This window comes from Herpailurus yagouaroundi, unplaced genomic scaffold (genome assembly GCF_014898765.1).
Source record: "Herpailurus yagouaroundi ecotype Mexico unplaced genomic scaffold, PumYag 184, whole genome shotgun sequence".
Classification (NCBI taxonomy): Eukaryota; Metazoa; Chordata; class Mammalia; order Carnivora; family Felidae; genus Herpailurus; species Herpailurus yagouaroundi.
The window spans coordinates 29,444,634-29,458,462 of record NW_024412415.1 but is presented as its reverse complement, the minus strand read 5'-3'; the positions used below and the strand labels follow the sequence as shown (position 1 = coordinate 29,458,462).

At 38.7% G+C, this 13,829-nt stretch overlaps 1 protein-coding gene and 1 non-coding gene across 13 annotated transcripts in view; both read left to right on the top strand.

The window, feature by feature from the left end:
• Positions 1 to 13,829, top strand: part of CSNK1G1 (casein kinase 1 gamma 1) — a 165,384-nt gene that overhangs the window by 33,288 nt on the left and 118,267 nt on the right. The gene's annotated exons all lie outside the window — the stretch shown is intronic.
• LOC121042143 (small nucleolar RNA SNORA61) lies at positions 1,720 to 1,853 on the top strand. The gene has a single exon (XR_005796002.1). It is a non-coding gene; the product is annotated as a small nucleolar RNA SNORA61 (small nucleolar RNA).

The following is a 13,829-nucleotide window of genomic DNA, read 5'->3' as shown; positions in this document are numbered from 1 at the left end:
CTCCCTCCCTCCCTCCCTCCCTCCCTCCCTCCCTCCCTCCCTTCCTTCCTCTTTTTCTTTTTCTTTTTTTAAATTTAGATTCAAGTTAGTTAACTTCGAGTGTAGTATTGGTTTCAGGAGTAGAATTTAGTGATATGTCCACTTATGTATAACACCCAGTGCTCATCCCAACCCCAAAATTTCCATTTTTAACATATTCCTGAGTGATGTTGATGCTCCTCACCTAGGGACCCTGCTGTGAGAACAGCTATATTAGAGACTACATTCTGTTGACTCCATTCCTTTGTACGTATTTTTTTTCCTCTGCTGCCTTTTCTCTCAAACTTTTTTTCAGGAACCCTTACACCACTCCTCCCACCACACACACACAATTTAAATCTCATTCTTCTTAGAACTATTTTTACCCACTAAATTGTTAGGTGTTCCTTGTCTATACTTCCTTATACTGCCAATATCTCTTGCACATCTGTAAGAACCCCTTTCATATTTCTTAAAGCCATTAAAATTTTTTTAGTGTTTATTTTTAAGAGAGAGAGACAGAGACATAGAGCAGGAGTTGGGGAAGGGCAGAGAGAGAGAGAGAGAGAGAGAGAGAGAGAGAGAGAGAGAGATAAAGAATCCAGAGTAGGCTCCAGGATCTGATCTGTCAGCACAGAGGCCCACACAGGGCTGGAACTCATGAACTGTGAGGTCATGACCAGAGCCAAAGTCAGACACTCAGCTGACTGAGTCACCCAGGCTCCCCTCTTAAAGCTGTTGAAAGCTATGTATTTTGTGTTTTTAGCCAGTGTATATCTTAATACCTGGTACATAGAAAGCAGTCAATTAATACTTGCTAATAAATAAATGGGCTTTTGCCATTCATATTTTGATTGTGTTTTGTAGGAAGAAACAATTATGGAAATTTATCCAGCACTATGTATATAGCACAGTGTTAAAATTCTGTGTTGTATATTCAGAAATACATGGTTAAAATATACTTTAGGAAGGTCACCTGAGTTTGGAAAGCTTCCTTTTGTCTTCCTGCTATTTCATGTCTGGCTGGAACAAAAAGATACGGGAATAAAGATGGTGAAATGAGAAATGAACTGCTTGCAATGGATTGAATGAGGATAAAATAACTAGGCCTGTGGTTCTTCCTTGATTCATTGTATCAGAGTTGAATCTAAAAGCAAGATCAGGGGCACCTGGGTGGTTCAGTCAGTTAAGTGTCTGACTCAATTTCAGTTCAGGTCATGATCTCACAATTCATGAGATTGAGCCCTGTGTCGCGCTCTGGGATTCTCTCTCTCCCTCTCTCTCTGCCCCTTCCCCATTCTGGTATATGTGCCCCCCCCCTCAAAATAAATATTTAAGAAAACACCAATTAACCATATAACATTGTTTAAAATGTACAGTTTTAAAGTAAAAAAAAAAAAAAGAAACGGGATAATACAGAAATCTAAAGTTTTAGAGTTTACTTTTGGGGGGGAGGAGAAATTAATACATCTCGGACTTGTTTCCTGTCAATATACTTCACTTCATTTTTTAAAATAGTTGTAGAATTTATATGGATATGCCTAAGAAATTTCCTATAATGTTGAATACAATTCTGAAAATTATTATCTGAAATTTTAGGTGTGAATCTATAAATTTCTGGGCAGGCTCACTAACCTTATTTTCCCCTTTTCACTTGTACTGCTATTAAAATCAGACCTGTTAATTAAGGTTAAGCCTACAAACTTGAAGCTGGAACTTCTCATTAGATCTGAATGCTGGTCTTCGTTATCATAGAGGGAGGAAAAAGAACACTGAAGCTGGCCTCCCAGTGCTTATAGTCTGGTATATAGGTTGTGGGCTAGTTTCAAACAAGGTAAAATAAATAAAGAAAAATCAAATTTTCGGGGCGCCTGGGTGGTGCAGTCTGTTAAGTGTCTGACTCTTGATTTCAGCTAGGGTTATAATCTTGCGGTTTGTGGGATCAAGCCCTGTGTCGGGCTCTGTGCGGACAGCGCAGGGCCTCCTTGGGATCCTCTCTCCCTCTCTCTCTCTCCCTCAAAGTAAATAAGTAAATATTTTTTAAAAAAATAAAACTTGACTGAATACTGAAAAGCTGAAATATCAGTAGCAGATGATCATTTTGTGTCAGAAAAATTTTGACATATTTTCTTAGTTTTAAAAGAATAGGCTTGGGGCGCCTGGGTAGCTCAGTCGGTTAAGCGGCCGACTTCAGCTCAGGTCATGATCTTGCAGTTTGTGAGTTCGAGGCCCGCGTCGGGCTCTGTGCTGACAGCTCAGAGCCTGGAGCCTGCTTTGGATTCTGTGTCTCCCTCTCTCTCTGCCCCTAACCCACTCACATTCTGTCTCTGTCTCTCTCAAAAATAAATAAACATTAAAAAAAAATTTTTTTTTTAAAGAATGATTACAGGGAAAAGTGGCCATGGTTCCAGATATCACAGAAATTGAAATGACCAAAAGAATTCTGTATTAAATTTTGTATTAATCAACTTCTAATGGTTAAGACACTTTTATGTGTTCAGAATTTACTCTACCTAACATGTTATGAAGCATTGGACTCCATAGTAATAAATTTTACCTTACATGTTCAACATCATCTTCTTGACAAAACTTGAATATACTTATACATGCAGATGTACTCATATTTCCTAAAAGAATACATTTTCTTGTGATAATCTCTGTGTTTGTTGTGCTAGTCAGAGATGAATCTTAACCATTAAGAAGTTGGATGGGGTTCATTTAAACCTCTGGCTACAGGAGTATGCTATCATAGGGCACCCATATGCTTCTCTTCCTGTAGGTTTTAGTTATCAGTATAGTGTTCATAAAGGACTCTTGAGTCAGGCTCCCAAGTATACTGGCTCCATTGCTTCCCAGTTTTGTGAATCTCAGGCACACCTTACTTGGTTTCCTCCTGCATGAAATGAGGATGATAGTAAAACTTTTACTATCTTCTAGGGTTGTAGAAGGATTTAATGAATTAATATATTTAAGGCACTTAAAAAGTGCCTGGCACAAAAGGGCCCAATAAATTTTAGATGTTATAGTTGTCACTGTTCTACAGTCTGACAGATGTGAACTATCTCAGGTTTTCATTATGTCCTATAAAGTATATGCAGAGATTAATAAAATCTACTGAGAAAGAGTGGTTTTATATTAAGAATACTAGAAGGAAACTACTCCTTTTGTACTACCGTGTAAGCTATAAAATGAGAGAATAAGCAGATGATGGCCTTTTGAAGGAAAGAGAGGGATAAATATAACTTTAAACATTCTAATCAGATGGGTGAAATTGCTTTTATGTTTAGCCAGTGATTAACAAATAATTATTTGACACTGGACAAAAGTTAAATAAAAATTGATTAATATTTGTATTAATATTACAGCAGATTTTCAACAGCAGCTCTTCAAGTTACCAATAAAAACAGTGGAAAATGGAGACTCATTCATGACAAAAGCAAGTGGAAGATAATAGTGTAGTGCCTTTCATACTGCTATGATTAAAGTGCAGCCCTGTCTTAAACTTCACGGTAACTGAGTTTTAAAACTTAGCTTGCGGGGCGCCTAGGTGGCTTAGTTGGTTAAGCGTCCAACTTCAGCTCAGGTCATGATCTCACGGTTTGCGAGTTCTAGCCCCATTTTGGGCTCTATGCTGACAGCTCAGAGCCTGGAGCCTGCTTCAGATTTTGTGTCTCCCTCTCTATCTGTCCTTCCCCTGCTCGGGCTCTGTTTCTCTCTCTCTCTCTCTCTCTCTCTCTCTCTCTCTCTCTCTCTCTCTCTCTCTCAAAAATAAATAAACATTAAAACAATTTTTAATTAAAAGAAAAAAAAAAAAGCTTAGTTTGCAGGTACCAAGTGAGAGCATAGTATGTACCTGAGATGAAAACAGCTTAGCTGTTGGCACCTTTGGGAGAAAGAACCAGATTTTTTGTAACTAGTTTATGCATAAAACTGAGAAAGAGAAAGCTGAATGTGGGAACATTTCTGTTATAAGCCTTTATGCTCCATGAGGTGAGAAAAACATGTTATAGAATAAGGATTTCAGAAAGTGAAAGACAGTTACTATTTAGGGTAATTGTTAAGTCTTTGACTAGATGCTTTAAAAAAATTTTTTTTTTTTTTTTTTTTTTTAATTTTTAGAGAGAGAGCATGAGCAGGGGAGAGGGACAGAGGGAGAGAGAGAAAATCAAGCAGAGTGCAAGGCTGGATCTCACAACCTGGGATCATGACCTGAGCCGATACGAGAGTCGAACACTTAACAGACTGAGCCACACAGGGGCCCCAGACCAGATGCTTTTAACTGAAATTTGTGATGTCTGGCCATAAGCTAGCTCAGTATCAGAAGCAGCTTGTGGGCTTATAATTTTGTATGATATAACATAGCCTTTTTCCTTTATAAACCCTCTGTCATATAAATGCTTGCGTTATCTGATGTGGAATAAACTTTTGTTTTGAATGCTGCTCATTTCCTTTGAATTCTACCTTAAATTGTTATCATTTGGATTTGAAATTTAGAAATGGGAATATTCCTTGAATAAGAAATAAATTTATATAGTTAATAGTACTAGTCATGATATTCTGAACTTCTTGGTAGAAAACATCATTATTTCAGACTTCTGCTTTTCATGAGGAGACTTTTGGGAGGGGGTTGGAGTGAACAGGTACTTTTTAGTTTAAACATGGTACTATTTTTGTGGGTTCCCATCCTTGTTTTTGTCAATGGAGATTATTTATGCTAAAGACTTTAAAAGCTGTATTTCACTTGAACAACTTTAGATCAGAGGTTGTAAACAGATGTCTTGGAGAGTATTTAAAATCTAAAATAATTAATTGCCAGCATATAAAAATGAGATTTTATTGAAATTTCAGTGACTAACAACTCCTGTAAAATCAGTGCTGGTAACATTGGCTCTGTATTCTTACATGGTAGAAGTCAGCAGGAGCTGAGAGATATCTGTGCTTTAGTTGGGATATCCACTATTCACTTTACCACCACATACCTTTGAAATGATCATGACTAATCATATTGATATCTGGTCCTTCTCAGCATTATAATTTCTGCATCAGTGAGTTTTGTTTTGTTTTTTAATTTTTTAAATTTTATTTCAGGGGTGCCTGGGTGTCTCAGTTGGTTAAGCGTGCAACTTCGGCCTAGGTCATGATCTCATGGCTCCTGAGTTTGAGCCCCACGTGGGGCTCTATGCTGACAGCTCAGAGCCTGGACCTGCTTCAGATTCTGCGTCCTTCTCTCTCGCTCTGCCCCTCCCCTGTTCTGCCTCTCCCCCACTCATGCCCTCTCTATCTCAAGAATAAAGAAACATTAAAACACACACACACACACACACACACACACACACACACACACACACAAATGAGATCCCTTGGAGAAATTCTGCTACAAAAAGGGGGCATAAATATCATGTTCAAGTGATGAAGAACATAGTGTGGGAAATAGAAGAAATTTTAATTCATTCAAGGGAGACGGAGACTTAGGCTGGCTTCCTAGTTAAAAAAAAAAAATTGTGGACATATTTAAAAATCACTACACGTTTTTGGGGTTTTTTTATAGTTTCAGGAGGATAGTTGTGAACCAGTAAACTTTTGATTCATTGGGGCTCAATGGGTGAGTGAGTGCAGGCAGGGTCCTTTGGTAAGTGTGGCAGATGGGAGAGAGCTCAGATTTTGGACTCCTGGCTGGGTTTGACTGTGTGACGTAGTCAGTGACTATAACCTCTCTGAGCTTCAAGTTCCTCATCTATGGCAAGGAATAATTGGCTTTTACCACAGCAGTAAGTCCAGGTTCATTTCACTGAATAGGTCACATAGCACTCAGAGTTAATCATTTTGAAAATGTAAATGTCCTTTATAAATCTAAATCCCTTTATGTATAAATGTCACTCCATGGCTTTAAATGCTTAACTGGTTTCTTGCAGTATCAATGATCTATAAAAATCCTGAATGATGGACTCCTGCTGTATCTTCACCTTTAGAACTGTAATCCCCAGCCTTGTTGGTCTTCTTCCACCAAGTCTGTTTTTATAGGCTGTTTCTCTGTCTGGAGACTCTGTTCGTAGCTCTTGATAAGACTGGCTCCTTCTCATCCTTAAGGACAGTGTTGAATTGTGGCTTCTACTAAAGGTCTTAATCCCCTTCTGTCTAAAACTCTCCCTTTTGACTTCCTCATAAACTTTATTTCAGCAGGTCTTTTTTTTTCTTTGTAGCATGGCCCAAATTTGTATTTCTTTTATTCCTGTTATTGTGATGCCACCTCTAAACTGTAAGCTTTATGAGAACAAGAACTACATATATGTTGACTTCACCATTTTATCCCTGGTGACTATCCTAGTTTCACGCACATAGGAGACACTCATTAAATGTTTGTTGATTGAATTAAGAACTCCACTTTGAATAGATATAAGTGCTTGTACTTTTCCTTGTCAACAGCTGAAAATTATGCAGACTCCTTTAGTTAATTGCTGTTAATTCCTTAAAGCTCTTTTATGTGGATACAATATTTTAAAGAGTGTATATCTTCTTTTAAGACTTCATTTTTTAGAGAAATTTTAGGTTCACAGTAAAATAGGAAGGTAAAGAGATTTACCCCTCATACACCTCTCCCCCCAACACACATACATAGCACTGCCATTGTCAACATCCCCCACCACAGTGATAAATTTGTTATAATTGATGAACATACCTTGACAAATCATAATTACTCAAAGCCTGTAGTTGACATTAGGGTTCACTCTTGGTGTTGTACGTTCTGTGGTTTGGACAGATGTATAATGACATATATCCACCATTATAGTATCATACGGAATAGTTTCACTGCCTTAACAAATCCCCTGCTAGAAGAGTACATACGAGGTACACGTTACATGGAATTGAGGAGTCAGGAAAAGTTTTCCAGAGAAAGGGACATTTAAGGTAAAGGCTAAAGAGGAGCCTAAGTTAATTTAAGGGATCCAGGCTGAGCGTCTTTGGGAAGGAATGAAGTAAGTTTGGTGTTAATGTAAGGAAAGAATTGAAGCTGGGGAGGTAAGCAAGTGCCAGATCAGGAAGGACTTTAAGCCACTTAAAAGATCGTACCTTTTTTCTGAGGTCATTGGAAAGCCATTGAAAGCCTTTGAGTTGGAGGATAACGTGACCAGACTTGCATTTTAGAAAGTTTCCTCACGCTACAGTGGTGAACAAATTACTATGGAGAGGTAAGATTTGAGAGGAGAAACCTGGAGCAAGGAGATCAGTTAAGAGATTCTGTTCCATCCCTCTGGGAGGCTGGTTTCTTTGCCAGGCTATATTAATCAAGATGGAGAAAGCTTATGGATGTGAATGTTATTTAAGAGCTAAAATTGACAGTTCTTTTGTCTCTTGTTTAAGTCACAGGGTAAATGGTTATTAGTATTGTGCTTTGAGATAAGATCCCAAGAAAATAAAGTAGGTTTGAAATTTTCTTAGGGAGGAGGGAGGTGTTGGGAGAAATGGAAGCCAAGAGATGAATTCACTTGGTGGTGTTCAGTTTGAAGTGTCTGAATTTTTTTCATTTATGTAGAAAACTTGTGTATGCCCCTGACTATATAAATCTCAACCTCAGGAGAAGGGTGATAGAGCTGGAAGTGTAAATTAGGATGCATCAGTGTGTAAATGAATGTATGATATTGGTGCTTAGAATAATATAGCAGTGCCTGGGAATGATGTCTTTTACATAATAAATGCTTAACAAATTTGTGATGCGTGAATGCATGTCTAGGAGCCATGAAGTGGTCTTGAATGAGAAGAGAGACTTGGGCCAGTATTCAGAAGAAATGAAACAATTTAGGGACAGCCTGAGTAAGAAGGAGCAGACACAGAGATAGGAGGAAAGTCAGAAGAGAATGATAGCATGAACTCAAACGGGAAATAATTTTTTTTCTTAGACTATTTAAATGTTTATTTATTTTGAGAGAGAGACAGAGCATGCATGTGCGCACATGAGCGGGGAAGGGGCAGAGAGAGGGGGTACAAAGGATCTAAAAGGGGCTCTGCACTGACAGCAGCAAGCCCAATGTGCGTCTCAAACTCACAAACTGTGAGGTCATGACCTGAGCCGAAGTCGGACGCTCAACCGACTGGGCCACCCAGGCGCCCCTGTACTATTCTTAAAGTAAGCTAGAGAAAAAAATATTGAAATCATGAGGAAGAGAAAATACATTTACAACATTGTACTATATTTATTGAAAAAAAAGTCCTTGTATAAGTAGACCCATGCAGTTTGAACCCTGTTGTTCAAGGATTGACTGTATTATTATTAACTGAAGTCCATAGTTTACATTAGAATCCAGTCATTGTGTTACTTATTTTATGGGTTTTCTAACACATAATATGTATCTACCATTACAGTATTCTTAGAATAGTTTCACTTCTCTAAAAATCCCTTCTACCTTTTCATCCTTTTCTCCCTTTGTCTCCCTGAAGCCCTAGCAACCACTGATCTTTTTACTGTGTCCATAATTTTAACTTTTCCAGAGTCTCAAATAGTTGGAATCATATATATAGTATTTTCAGATTAGTTTCCTTCACTTAGCAATATTCTTTTAAGTTTCCTCTGTTTCTTTTCATGGCTTGATACCTTATTTGTTTTTATCATTGAATAATATTCCTTTACATGGCCATATCATAGTTTATCCATTTACCTATTGAAAGACATCCTGATTGCTTCCAATTTTTGGTGATTTCACATATAAACATATACTATGTTTAGCTACTCTAAACATTATGTGAAGGTTTTTGTATGGGCTTAAGTTGTCTGTTCTTTTGAATAAGTACCAAGGATTGTTGGATCATATATTAAGAATATGTTTAATTTTGTAAGAGACTGCCAAACTGTCTTCCAATGCGGTTGTACCATTTTGCATTCCAAGCAGCAGTGAATGAGAGTTCCTGTTGCTCCACATCCTCACCAGCATTTGGCATTTTCAGTGTTTTGGGTTTTCATCATTGTAATAGTATAGTGGTACCTCATTTGAATTTGCAGTTCCCTAATGGCATATGATGTTGAGCATCTTTTCATATGCTTAATTGTGACCTGTATATCTTTGTGAGGTGTCTGTTCAGATCATGTGCCCATTTTTTTAAAAAAAGTTTACTTTTGGGGCACCTGGGTGGTGCAGTCGGTTAAGCGTCCGACTTCAGCCAGGTCACGATCTCGCGGTCCGCGAGTTCGAGCCCTGCGTCGGGCTCTGGGCTGATGGCTCAGAGCCTGGAGCCTGTTTCCGATTCTGTGTCTCCCTCTCTCTCTGCCCCTCCCCCGTTCATGCTCTGTCTCTCTCTGTCCCAAAAATAAATAAACGTTGAAAAAAAAATTAAAAAAAAAAAAAGTTTACTTTTGAGAGGGTAGGAGGGGCAGAGAGTCAGAGACAGAAGATACTAAGTAGGCTCTGTGCTAAGAGTGGAGAGCCCAATGTGGGGCTTCAACTCGTGAACTGTGAGATCATGATCTGAGCTAAAATCAGATGCTTAACTGATGAAGCCACCCAGGCACCCCTCCTTTGCCCATTTTTAAAGCAGGTTTGTTTTCTTGTTTAGTTTCAAGGTTTTTGTATCTTTTGGATAACAGTCTTTTCTCAGATATTTGTTTTGTGAATATTTCTCCCAGTCTGTAGCTTGTCTTTTCATTCTTTTAACAGTGACTTTTGCAGAGCAAAAGTTTTTAATTTTAATTAAATCGAACTTACCAATTTTTTCTTTCATGGATTGCAGTTTGGTGATGTGTATGAGAAATCATTGCCAGACCCTAAGGTCACTTAGATTTTCTCTGTAATATCTTCTAATAGTTTTATAGTTTTGTGTTTTACATTTAGATCTATGATTCATTTAGAGTTAATTTTTGTGATAGGTATGAGGTCTGTGTCTAGATTCACTTTTTTTGCATGTAGTGGCACCATTTTTTCCAGCACCATTTTTAGAAGAGACAATCCTCTGCTGAATTGCCTTTGCTCCTTTGTCAAAGATCAGTTTGATTACATTTGTGTGGGTCTATTTCTGGGCTTTTTGTTCTGTTCCATTGATCGGTTTGTCTATTCTTTTGCCTATACCGCACTGTCTTGATTACTGTAGCTTTGTAGTGAGTCTTGAAGTTGAGTAGTGTTGGTTGTCTTTCTTCTTCTCTTTGAAATATGTGTTAGCTATTCTGGGTCTTTTGCCTTTTCATACAGACTTTAGAGTTACTTTGTCAGTACTCAAAAGATAACTGGCTAAGAATATATTTTTTTTAACAGTAAAAGTTTTTTCTAAATGGGGAGATGTGGGGAAAATGTAAGGTACAGAAGCACTGAAAATGTTCAAATGGGCTTGGCCTTCATTCCAGTCTAAGGTAATGACATAGGAAGCTCCTGAACTTGCTTCCTCCCATGGACACATCAAATCTATAGCTACACACAGAAGAATTCCCTCTGAAAGGAATTCAGAAACTAGTTGAACAACTCCAATACATTGAGTGAATGAGGAAAAAATCCCACATCGAAATGGATAGGAAAGACTGAGACACATTCTTTCTATAAACCCCACCCCTGGCACAGCAACATACAATTTAGGAGGGAACTCACAATTCCCAGCTTCTCCCTGAGGAGTAAAGGCTTTGCAGTCAAAATCTAGTGCCTCAAAATTTAAGGCTTCTGTCTGACAAATGGGACCCCAACACACCTAGCTCTGAAAGCCAGTGGAGCTTGTGGCCATAGGACCCAAAGACTGTAGCAAACAAACAGTGCCTAAGAGCCCACTGAGGAATCTGCTATGGCTGTCCGCACCATGGCTCAGTGCAGAGGCAAAAGACAGAAATGCCCATCTCCTGGTCTTTACCTGAAAGAGGACTGTTTGTTTACTTGAAAAAGCTGCTGCCTGAGAGTCATGCTTCTGATTTAACACACATCTAGGGACAGACCACAATCCTCCATGCAGACCTGGGAGGCTGGCAGGTGCCACTTCTACATTCTTCCTCCGACCCACTCCCTGTTACCAATGTCTCCTTAGGATGAGTTTCTGTAATCATCTGGTGCCCTGGCCTTTGTGACTACTGCCTGAGGGTGTGCACCCCTTGATTTCCTGAGTCTGGTGGCCAGCAGGACTTGTGTTTGTGAGTCCCACAAGACTATAACAGTTTTTAGCTATCGCCCCCAGGAATGAGTGCATAGGAAGTGTACTGAAAATCCCAGCTCTCAGTCTCCCTGAAAGAGATCTACTTTCATACTTTAAAAGCTGTTACTTGAAGGTCTGGCTTCTAGTTAGGTCCGGCTTCTAGTTAGCCTTCATCGAAATGCTGACTAAGAGCTTCTCCTTTGAGACACTGACAGGTCTTGGCACATCCTCAACTACTGAGAACCATTAAGAACAAACAAGGTGGCTTGGACAATCACAAAGATTTCAGAAAAAACTAAGAGCTAGGGCCTGGCTGAGTAATGAGGTTCATCTCCTGCAGGAGACTACTCTGTCAAGATTGGGAGGGGTAGGTGTTTATCCATTACACAGAAACCAGTGAAGTCAAGGAAAATGAAGAAACAGGAGTATTTTATGAACAAAAGAACAAGATAAAACTCGAGAAACCGATAAATGATTTACCTGATAAAGATTTCAAAGTAATGGTCATAAAGATGGTCACTGAAGTCAGAAATCCTTTGGAATTGAAGGAGTGATAGTTTCTAGACAAGCAGAAATTGAAGGATTGATTGAAGGAGTTCAGGGCACCTGGGTGGCTCAGCCATTCAGTGTCTGACTCATGAGTTCAGCTCAGGTCATGAGCTCAGGGTCATGGGATCAAGCCTCACATCAGGCACCATGCTGAGCTTGGAGCCTGCTTAGAGTTCTCTCTTTTCATCTTTTCTGCCCCAACCTCCCTCTCTCTCTCTCTCTCTCTCTCTCTCTCTCTCTCTGAAAATAAATAAATAAACTAACAGGAAGCCGTATGAATGTATAAATCTCATTGGTAAAGGTAAATATATAGTTAAATCCAGAATACTGTAATGTTGTAATGGTATAGGTAAATCACATATATCTAGTGCGAAGGTTAAAAGAGAAAAGTAGCTGGGGTGTCTGAGTGGCTCAGTCATTTAAGCATCCGGCTCTTGATTTCGGCTCGGGTTATGATTTCATAGTCTGTGAGTTTGAGCCCTGCATCAGGCTCTGTGCTGACCGTGTGGAACCTGTTAGGAATTCTCTCTCTCCCTTTCTCTCTGCCCCTCCCCCACTTAGGCACACGTTCTCTCTCTCTTTCTCAAAATAAATTTAAAAAACTGAACATTTAAAAGAAATCACTTACATTTAAAGAAAAAGAAATGTAGTAAAAATAACAAGCTACAATTTCTTTTTTTTAATGTTTGTTTATTTTAAATAATAAGTTATTATAGCCCCAAGCTACAGTAATTTCTTAATGGATACACAAAGTAAAAAGATGTAAATTGTGGAATCAAAAACATGGAAGGGGGGTGCCTGGGTGGTTGGGTTGGTTATACATCTGACTCTTGATTTCAGCTCAGGTGAGGGTCTCACAGTTTGTGAATTCAAGCCCTGCCTTGGGCTCTGCGCTGTTGGGTCTGCTTGGGATTCTCTCTCTCTCCTCTTTGCCTGTGCTCTCTCTTGCATTCTCTCTCTCTCTCTCTCAAAATAAATAAACTTAAAAAAATAAAAGGGAGGTGAGTAGAAATATAAAGCTTTAGTGTACATTTTACGTTATCAGCTTAAAATAGACTATTATATAGAATATATAAGTCTCATTGCAACTATAAAGCTGAAACCTATAAAAGGTACTTGAAAGAGGAAGTAAAAGGAATCTAAGCATGCACTAAAGAAAATCGTCAAGTCACAAAGGAAGAGACGAAGAATAAGAAAGGAACAAAGGAAAAAAAAAACAAAAAAAAAAACCAAAACAAAAAAAACAAAAGAAAGGAACAAAGGAATTGCAAAACAGCCAGATAACAGTTAACAAAATGATAATAGTAAGTCCATATATATCAATAGTGACTTTAAATATAAACGGACTAAACTCCCCAATCAAAAGACATGTAGTGGGTTAATGGATAAAAAGATAAGACCCAATTATATGCTGCCTATAGGAGACACATCTGGTTTAAGGACACACACAAATGGAAAGTGAAGAGATGTTAAAAGATAATCCGTACGAATGGAAAACAAAAGAAAGCAGTGGTAGCTATACTTATGGTCAGGCAAAACAGACATTAAGACAAATACTGTAATAAGAGATGAGGTCATTATGTAATGGTAATGTTCAGTCCAACAAGATTATAGAACTTCTGTAAATATTTATGCACCCAACATCGGAGCTCTTGAATATATATCAATATTAATAGACCTGAAGGGAGAAATAGGAACACAATAATAGTACGGGACTTCAGTACCCCACTTGCAATAATGGATGGATCATCCAGACAGATATTCAGTAAGTAAACATTGGACTTGAAGTATATGCTAGACCAGATAGACTTAATAGCATTTACACAACAGCATAGCATTTATTCAACAGCAGCAGGATATGCTTCTTGTCAACCACACACAGAATATTCTCTAGGATAATATGTTAGGTCACAGAACAAATTTTTTTTTTTTTTAATTTTTTTTTTCAACATTTATTTATTTTTGGGACAGAGAGAGACAGAGCATGAACGGGGGAGGGGCAGAGAGAGAGGGAGACACAGAATCGGAAACAGGCTCCAGGCTCTGAGCCATCAGCCCAGAGCCTGACGCGGGGCTCGAACTCGCAGACCGCGAGATCGTGACCTGGCTGAAGTCGGACGCTTAACCAACTGCGCCACCCAGGCACCCCCGGTCACAGAACAAATTTTTAA